Source organism: Symsagittifera roscoffensis, chromosome 4 (genome assembly GCF_963678635.1).
Source record: "Symsagittifera roscoffensis chromosome 4, txSymRosc1.1, whole genome shotgun sequence".
Taxonomy (NCBI): Eukaryota; Metazoa; Xenacoelomorpha; order Acoela; family Convolutidae; genus Symsagittifera; species Symsagittifera roscoffensis.
Window position 1 is genome coordinate 57,843,595 of NC_087065.1, and position 8,030 is coordinate 57,851,624.

An 8,030-nucleotide genomic window follows, 5' to 3' on the forward strand; every position below is an offset into this window, starting at 1 on the left:
TTGAATTATAGAGATTTAGTTGCTACAAATGGCGGGAAAATAGTTGAATAAGTTCTGGAAAACTCAACATGCTTTTTTTATTAAGTTTACATGTGAACAAATTAACTGAGCATTAAAAATATGCGTTGTTGCTCCAACACGGCTGGTTCCTACCTAGTCTTTCGTGTGATAGGCACATCATTTTTACTTTAAAAAAGCGGTTCATTTTCCATCAAGATACACAAAGTCTGGAAAATAAAAATGACCGAATTTTTTTAGTATTTATTATAAACATAATATTTTCAAATTTGCTTAAATTATAAGTAATTCGAACTGATTAGAAATAATTCACCCTAGACTTGGAAGTGCAAATGTTTTGCAATAGGAGAATAATCTTTATGGCATAGCATGGGGTTTCTCGGATAAGTTATACGCCATTTTTGCCAGATGTAGTCTGGTTTATGGTTCCTTCATTAGAAAGCTGTTTCATTGTTGTAATTATTATCAAAAAGCGTGATATGATGCTCTGAGACAATATTTTCCCCATTTTTATTTTTTTTAAATAGCAACTTAAACGCAGTTGCTAAGTTTTTCCAAGTGTTAATGGATTTACTCAATACTCATTTTTTTTAGTGTGGGTTCTTTTTTCGGGAATTTCGTTTGGGTTCATTTTTTGATTTTGATGGTTTTGGTTTTTGGTTATCTAAAGTTCAGACTCTTATAAAGGTCGCAATTATTTTTTCGTGTTTTTTTTTCGAGAAAAATGTTAAAATGCTCTAATAACAAAAGAAGTACATTCATACTTATAAATGCACATATATATGCACTTTTTGAGTTCAATTTAAACTCATTTTCTTGAAGGTAGGCAATTTGCACTCTCGATTTATAGAAGCTTAAGTGGCGCGAAAAAAAAACACGATAGATTTTAATTGCAGGGCTTGAGTCTTAATTGTGGGGCTGCGGATGTGAGCTCTTGAAATATTGTACATGCTTTTCCCGAAAGTTGTCATTTTTTTCCTGTTCAGTCATATCGTAGAAGCTGTTAAACGTTTTTGACTTTCGTTGAATTGCCCTAGGAGGTTTTAGAGATAGTAAAAGTTAAAAAGCGATAATCTTTAAAATTATTTTTTTTGGATCTTGGAATTTTTGTCTGCCTTTACTTTATTTGCTTGACTTGAAGATTATAATTTACTTTTGACTTGCGATAGCAATTGTCTTGTAAGCGGGAATTAGACTTTTTTCCTGTAAACAACTTTTCTTTCCACGTTGGCTGTGTTTTTCTCGTAAGATTCTAGGTCGAGGAGCTTGGCGGCATCCATCGCCCGAAGCCACAGGTCTGCGGGGGCGAAAGGTATGGGTTTTGGTGGCAATTTTTCCTTGTTGATAATGGGTTGTTTTAATCTTTTTCGTATAATTGCTGTACATTTGAACATTTAGTCAGTTGTTTTTGCAATTATTGACGCAGTTAAGTAAAAGGTTTCTTTCTTCTCCTGCTAGAGTTCGTGTGCTGGTTATCGGGAAGTTGACTTTTTTTCCATTATTATTGTTTTTATGAAACCTCAATGACATGGTCAAGGCATAATATCGCCTCCACCTGGTATAGGCGTGCCTTGGGTTTTTGAGGCCTGGAGTTCAACTCTCGGTCAGACCCTATTTTGTTTTGCAAGAGTTGATGCACGTAGTTCAGATTTTTATATAGTTCGTGATGATTTTTTCAGTTTTTTTTTTCGTGGAAAAATCTCAAATTGCTCTCAAAAAACTACAGAAGTGCATTCATACTTATTGATGCAAGTGTAATTGTTCTTAGGTATATGTGCGCTTTTTGAGTTCGATCCAAGTTCATTTGCCAAATGGAAGGCAAAACTAGCTCTTCATTTACGAAAGAGGAAATAGCGCGATACTACGTGATCGATTCCTGGTTCCGAAAGTAGAATTTAATTTTTAGATTTCACAGCGGAATAAAAACTTCGCTCAACACTCCAGTTTTCTCAAATTGGGATAATTTTTAGCAAAAGTTAAAGAATCATAAATTGTTCTAGAAATTCAAAGAACTTTAAGGCCATCTATTTTTTTCTTTGAAAGTTGAGAATTTGTGAAAGACCAATCAGTATTTTTTTCTGTTTCCTTGCAGTCATTGACTTTTTTCAAACTGTCTGCTGCATTCGATTTCTTTAGAAATTGTTTTTTAAACTGAAAATGTGAATGGTTGGATTGAGTGTTGATTTTTGTCGGGCTTTTTTTCAAGACCTTCTAGCTTGGAATTGTTCCGATTAAAATCAATTTTCCCGAATTGAAAAAAAAAAATACAATTTTGTGATTTATCAACTCAGATTTTCTACACTTTTTTGTTCAGCTTGCGTTTAGCAAGCGTTATTAAATCGGAATAAAGACTTTTTTCGGGTTAACAACTAGTTTAACAAAGTTACGTGAATCAGTTGGGTCATATGAAACGTTATTTCAAAAGTGAGACTTTGGCCCGGAGGTAATGCAGTTGCCTTTGAAACATAATGCAAGGGGTTCGGGTCCCTGTCGGATCTTTTCTTCAGTGTCTGAAATTCAAATTTTTTCGGGATTTTAGTTTTTCGGCTTAGTTCCCGTCCCACATTTTTTGCCGCTGTGCTCAGTTTTCATTGTAGTCTCAAGTGTTAATGATTAACTTATTTACTTTTTTACCTGATACTATACCTGATATGTACAGCACTACCTGTTTTTTTGCTTAAAAATTTTATTCGGCCTAGTAATAACGGCTCTTGTTTTTTCGGTTATTTTGCATTGGTATAAAGATAAAAAATTCCTGTTTGATAAAAACTGGTATTATGAAAATATTATGAAACTCTATGGGACCGGTTTTTTTTGAGACGCTTTGAAAAATTTTTTCGCTTTCAAAAAATTTGGTTTTTCTTAAAAACTACAATCGATTTTCGAAAAAGTGGTACCAATGGGAAGTCCGCACTCTTACCTGACTCTGCTTAATTTCCTGGGATCTTTTTTTTTACCCTGCCACACTTTCGACAGCCTTGGATTAAATGTGTGGGTTTTTTATCTATATTTTTGGACTTCTGACATTTTCTCGCAAACTACCGTCCCAAATCTGGGATTTGGGTTCAATGGAGGATAGAACAGGTTGTAAAAGCTCTCCTGCATAAGCGTTTACGCCCAAATTTTTTCTACACAAAAATTTATGACCCTCCGAAAAGTCAAATTTTCGATTTTTTGACCGTTGTTTCAAAACTTTTTGACTTTTATTGAAAACTACCCTCCCAAATCTGAGATTTTGGTTTCAATTGGTAGAACGGGTTGTGGAAGGCTCCCTTTTATAAACGGCTTTGCCCAACTTTTTCATCACTTATGACCTTATCTGAGATTTAAGTTTCAATGATAAGATCGGGTTGTGCGAAGCTCCCCTGCATACAATGTTACACCCATTTTTTTGCACAAATAGTTTGGAAGTTCGGAGCCTTCGGAAATGTTTTTTTTTTTTCAATTTTTTTTACCGTTTTTTGAAATTTTTTAACTTTTCTCAAAAACTACCCCTTCAAATTTGAAATTTTGGGCTCAACGAGTAGAGCGTGTTGTGGGAAGCACCCTTGCATCAGCGGTTTTGCCCAAATTTTTTGACACAAAAGTGATGGCTCTCGGAAAAATCAAGTTTTCGATTTATTTCCTGTTTTTTTTGGAAGTTTTTCGAATTTTACGAATTTTTTCAAACAAAATTTATGACCCTTAAAAAAATTTTTAGAGTCACAGAAATTTCACTCATATTTAAATAGAGCAATAACTAGGTTCTGGGTGAAGCCCAATTTTTATATTTTTGAAATTATTTATTTCATCCGGCGCCAGAACGACAAACTGAAAAATTATCTAACCGGTACCTCCAGCTTTAATTGGGCCTCTAGTTGTTATTAATGTTTTTATTAGATTAGGTCGGCTGGTCTTAAAAAAATGGATATTCAAACTTTTTAATCTCTCAAAGTTTTTTATGACAAGACTTTCTTTGACATTTTGTTTCTGCTTTAATTGGCGTCTAGCCCTGTGCTGTTGGCTTAGTTAATGCTTGAAAATACTAAAAGATTGCTTAATGTTAGTAGTTGAGTTTCTCGTCTGTTTTTCTCAGCGTGGGTTTTGTAAATCCAAAAAAATGTTGATTTTGGTAAAGAAAACCATTTCCTTGGTATTTTTGTTTTCAAATCGATTGGCGTGTTAACACGTGTTGTGACTTAGTGGACGCTCAAAAATTTCTTAGGTTTGCTCCATGTTATTTGTTGTGTTTCTTGTTTGTTTTTTTGAGATTGAATTTTTCGTTTCCAAAAAAAAAATGATGATATTTTATGTCAACCATTTCCTTTTGTATTTTTGTTTTCGAATCAATTGGCGTCTAGCCACTTGTTTCTGGCTTTGTGGATGCTTGGAAAATACTGAAAGCTTGCTTAATTGTGCTGGTTGTGTTTCTCGTCTGTTTTTTCTTATTTTTAAAAAAGTTGTTTACTTTTTATGACAACCATTTCCTTTGGTATTTTTGTTTTCGGGGCAATTGGCGTTTAGCCACATTTTGTTGAATTCAAATCGTTTGGCGTGTTAACACGTGTTGTGGCTTAGTGGACGCTCAAAAATTTCTTAAGTTAGTTCCATGCTATTTGTTGTGTTTCTTGTTTGTTTTTCTGAGATTGAATTTTTCGTATTTCCAAAAAAAATGTTGATTTTTTATGACAACCACTTCCTTTTGTATTTTGTTTCCGAATCAATTGGCGTCTAGCCACTTCTTTCTGGCTTTGTGGACGCTCGGAAAATACTAAAAGCTTGCTTAATTGCGCTGGTTGTGTTTCTCGTCTGTTTTTTCTTATTTTCAAAAAAGTTGTTTACTTTTTATGACAACCATTTCCTTTGGTATTTTTGTTTTCGGGGCAATTGGCGTTTAGCCACATTTTGTTGAATTCAAATCGTTTGGCGTGTTAACACGTGTTGTGGCTTAGTGGACGCTCAAAAATTTCTTAAGTTAGTTCCATGCTATTTGTTGTGTTTCTTGTTTGTTTTTCTGAGGTTGAATTTTTCGTATTTCAAAAAAAATGATGATATTTTATGACAACCATTTCCTCTTGTATTTTTGTTTTCGAATCAATTGGCAGCTAGCCACTTGTTTCTGGCTTTGTGGACGCTCGGAAAATACTAAAAGCTTGCTTAATGGTAGTAGTTGTTTTTCTCTGTGCTAGTGGGTATTTTTGTTTTCAAATCGATTGGCGTGTTAACACGTTGTTGTGGCTTAGTGGACGCTCGAAAATTTCTTAAGTTTGCTCCATGCTATTTGTTGTGTTTCTTGTTTGTTTTTCTGAGATTGAATTTTTCGTATTTCCAAAAAAAAAATGATATTTTCTGACAACCATTTCCTTTGGTGTTTTTGTTTTCGGGGCAATTGGCGTTTAACCACATTTTGTTGAATTAGTGGACCACAAAAAAATACTCATAGCTTGATTAATACTAGTGGTTGTTTTTCGTCTGTTTTTCTGAGGTTGAATTTTTCGTATTTCCAAAAATTTGTTAACTGTTTTATGGCAAACATTTCTTTAGGTATTTGTTTCTCGTCAAAAAAGTTGTTTAGTTTTCGTATTTTCAAAAAAATTTGAATTTTAATTGTTTAATTTTTTGTGACAACCATTTCCTTTGTTATTTTTGTTTTCGGGGCAATTGGCGTTTAACCACGTTTTGTTGAATTAGTGGACGATCAAAAAATACTCAAAGCTGGCTTAATAATAGTGGTTGTGTTTTTCGTCTGTTTTTCTGAGATTGAATTTTTCGTATTTCCAAAAATTAGTCAACTTTTTGTATGACAAACATTTATTTCTGTATTTCTGTTTTCGGATTGATTGGCGTCTAACCACGAATTGATGGCTGTGGTAGTGGTCACTCGCAGCTTTTTAAAGATTGCTTTTTTGTTGTGGTTGTAATTCTGGTCTGTTTTCTATGATTGAACTTTTTGTGTTTCTACTTTTTTTCCACAGGTATTTCCATCTTGCAATGGTACGCTTTCATTGTATCGCAAGTGACGCGAAGCTCCGCTCTGCCTCTGTTCAAATTGATTTTGGTTTATTCAATTGGCTAAAGCACCTGATAATGCGTCGCTTTAAGAGCAAAATAAGAGTTTGTAGGAATGCTGAAGCTTAAAATTGAAAATTTGACCACATGTTTTTATGACCACAATTTCAAATTTGTTTTTGGTTCAACGGACGTCTGTCTAGCAAAGTATTGTCGGCTTAATTGTCGTTCAGTTGTTGGTTCTGAATATTTAACGCTGTCGATTGCGTTTTTTCATTTTCCTTGAATTGAAAATCATTTGAGACGTTTGAAGCTTTTGTAGATGTAGTTTTTTGGCATTTTTCAAATGATTTTTTTTTCACTTAGTGAATGCTATATTCGTGTTGTATCTCGTGTTGCGAAGCTCCGCTTCGCGTTTGTGTTTATCTGTGTTCAATCAGAATTTTTTTATTTTCACTTGCATTCTAACTGAAGTGTGCATGCAGCAGCTGCGCTTTCCAAACTCGCATGGTTGAATAGTTGAATTCAAAAAATTTTAGAAGTAATCGAAATGTTCGAGTTGAACATTGATATCATTGATAAGTAATTGGCTCAAGTGATTTTTTGGTCATAGTGATTTGCGCATTTGTGCTTTTTTCTCTTTCCGACCCGACCATTTGTAGATTTTTTTTGCGCACTGGCGTCAAAGATAGCGCATTAGGTTCAAGCGTGGAAAGATATTACGTTTGAGCTGTGATTTTGGTATCCATCGAAAAGATGTACCATAAATTTTGGCTGTTGAAGTCAGGACTTGTTTTTTTTTCAAATGAGAAAAATTCTGTTTCATATAAAATTATCGGCCGATTATTTGTCTGTTTATCTTTTGCCGGCATAGATGCCAAATCTTGAAGAAGTTTTTTTTTGCTGCGAGCTTTTTTCTTTAATGTTGCTTTGAGTGTTTTTTTTTTGAAAATGCAAATTGAAATTTTACTTATCTTGACTTCGTATTCCTTTTTTTTGCTTGGCTTAAAAATCTATCCGGCCAAAATTATTTAGGCCTGCCTTTTATTGGCTTAGTGATCTAATTGTTCGGCTTCGTATTCCTTTTTTTGCTTGGCTTAAAAACCTATCCGGCCAAAATTACTTAGGCCTGCTTTTTATCGGCTTAGTAATTGTTCGGCTTAACAGGTTTCGGCTTGTTTTATATCGGCTTGTATACTCTTTTTGTATCATTTGATCCGCAACAAAAATTTTTGTGCGCCTGTGAGTGTTAGGAGTAAAAAATCTTTAATTATTTTTGAATTTAAAAAAATCGTTTTGAAGAGTTTCTGCTCAGGTATTTTCGGCTTTGCCATGTTTTGGTTAATTTTGTTCCGATGCTGGTTTTGCATTCTTTTGTTTGGGCATGTTTTTTTAGCAAATATCTTCATTCATTTTGTTAAATCTAGTTGTATTGCAAGTGGTGTACAACTTGCGATACAACTTGTATTCAGCTTAACCTCTTGTGTAAAAAAATAATTCTAACTTCAGTTGCCTAGACCGTAAAACATATTTTTGATTCCTTCTATTATCGTTAAGCTTGACATTAAATTGATCAAATTGAATAAAGATTTTCGGGTTACGAGTTAACAAAATTATTTTGAATAACTTATGAAAAATGATCACCCCTTTCACATGCAGTGAAGTGATCAAAATTCTATTCAAAATATCTTTTTGTGTTCATTGTAAATTTACCAATCACTATTTTTTTCCTCTTATTTTGTTCGCTAAAAAATGTTTTTTCTTAAGCGAATTTGGTTTACATTCAGTCGTTTTAGTCGTCTCTTGTTACTTTTTTGAAAAGCGAACATGTTTTTTATGCTTGTGTATGTGTGATTCAGGGCGACCTATAAATTTGGATTTTCCACATATTTTAAGCTCTAGTTTTTTAATGACATTTTTTCGACTCAACGAGCACTTTCCCCAAGTGTTTTCGGCTAAATTACTTCTTGTTTAAGCCTCAGTGCAATAGTTAAGTATATGGGTTGTAGTGTTTTGGCCTTGGT

At 33.7% G+C, this 8,030-nt stretch overlaps 1 protein-coding gene across 1 annotated transcript in view; it reads right to left on the reverse strand.

The window, feature by feature from the left end:
- The window catches only part of LOC134844539 (3'(2'),5'-bisphosphate nucleotidase 1-like), a 553,428-nt gene that overhangs the window by 245,800 nt on the left and 299,598 nt on the right, over positions 1-8,030 (reverse strand). The gene's annotated exons all lie outside the window — the stretch shown is intronic.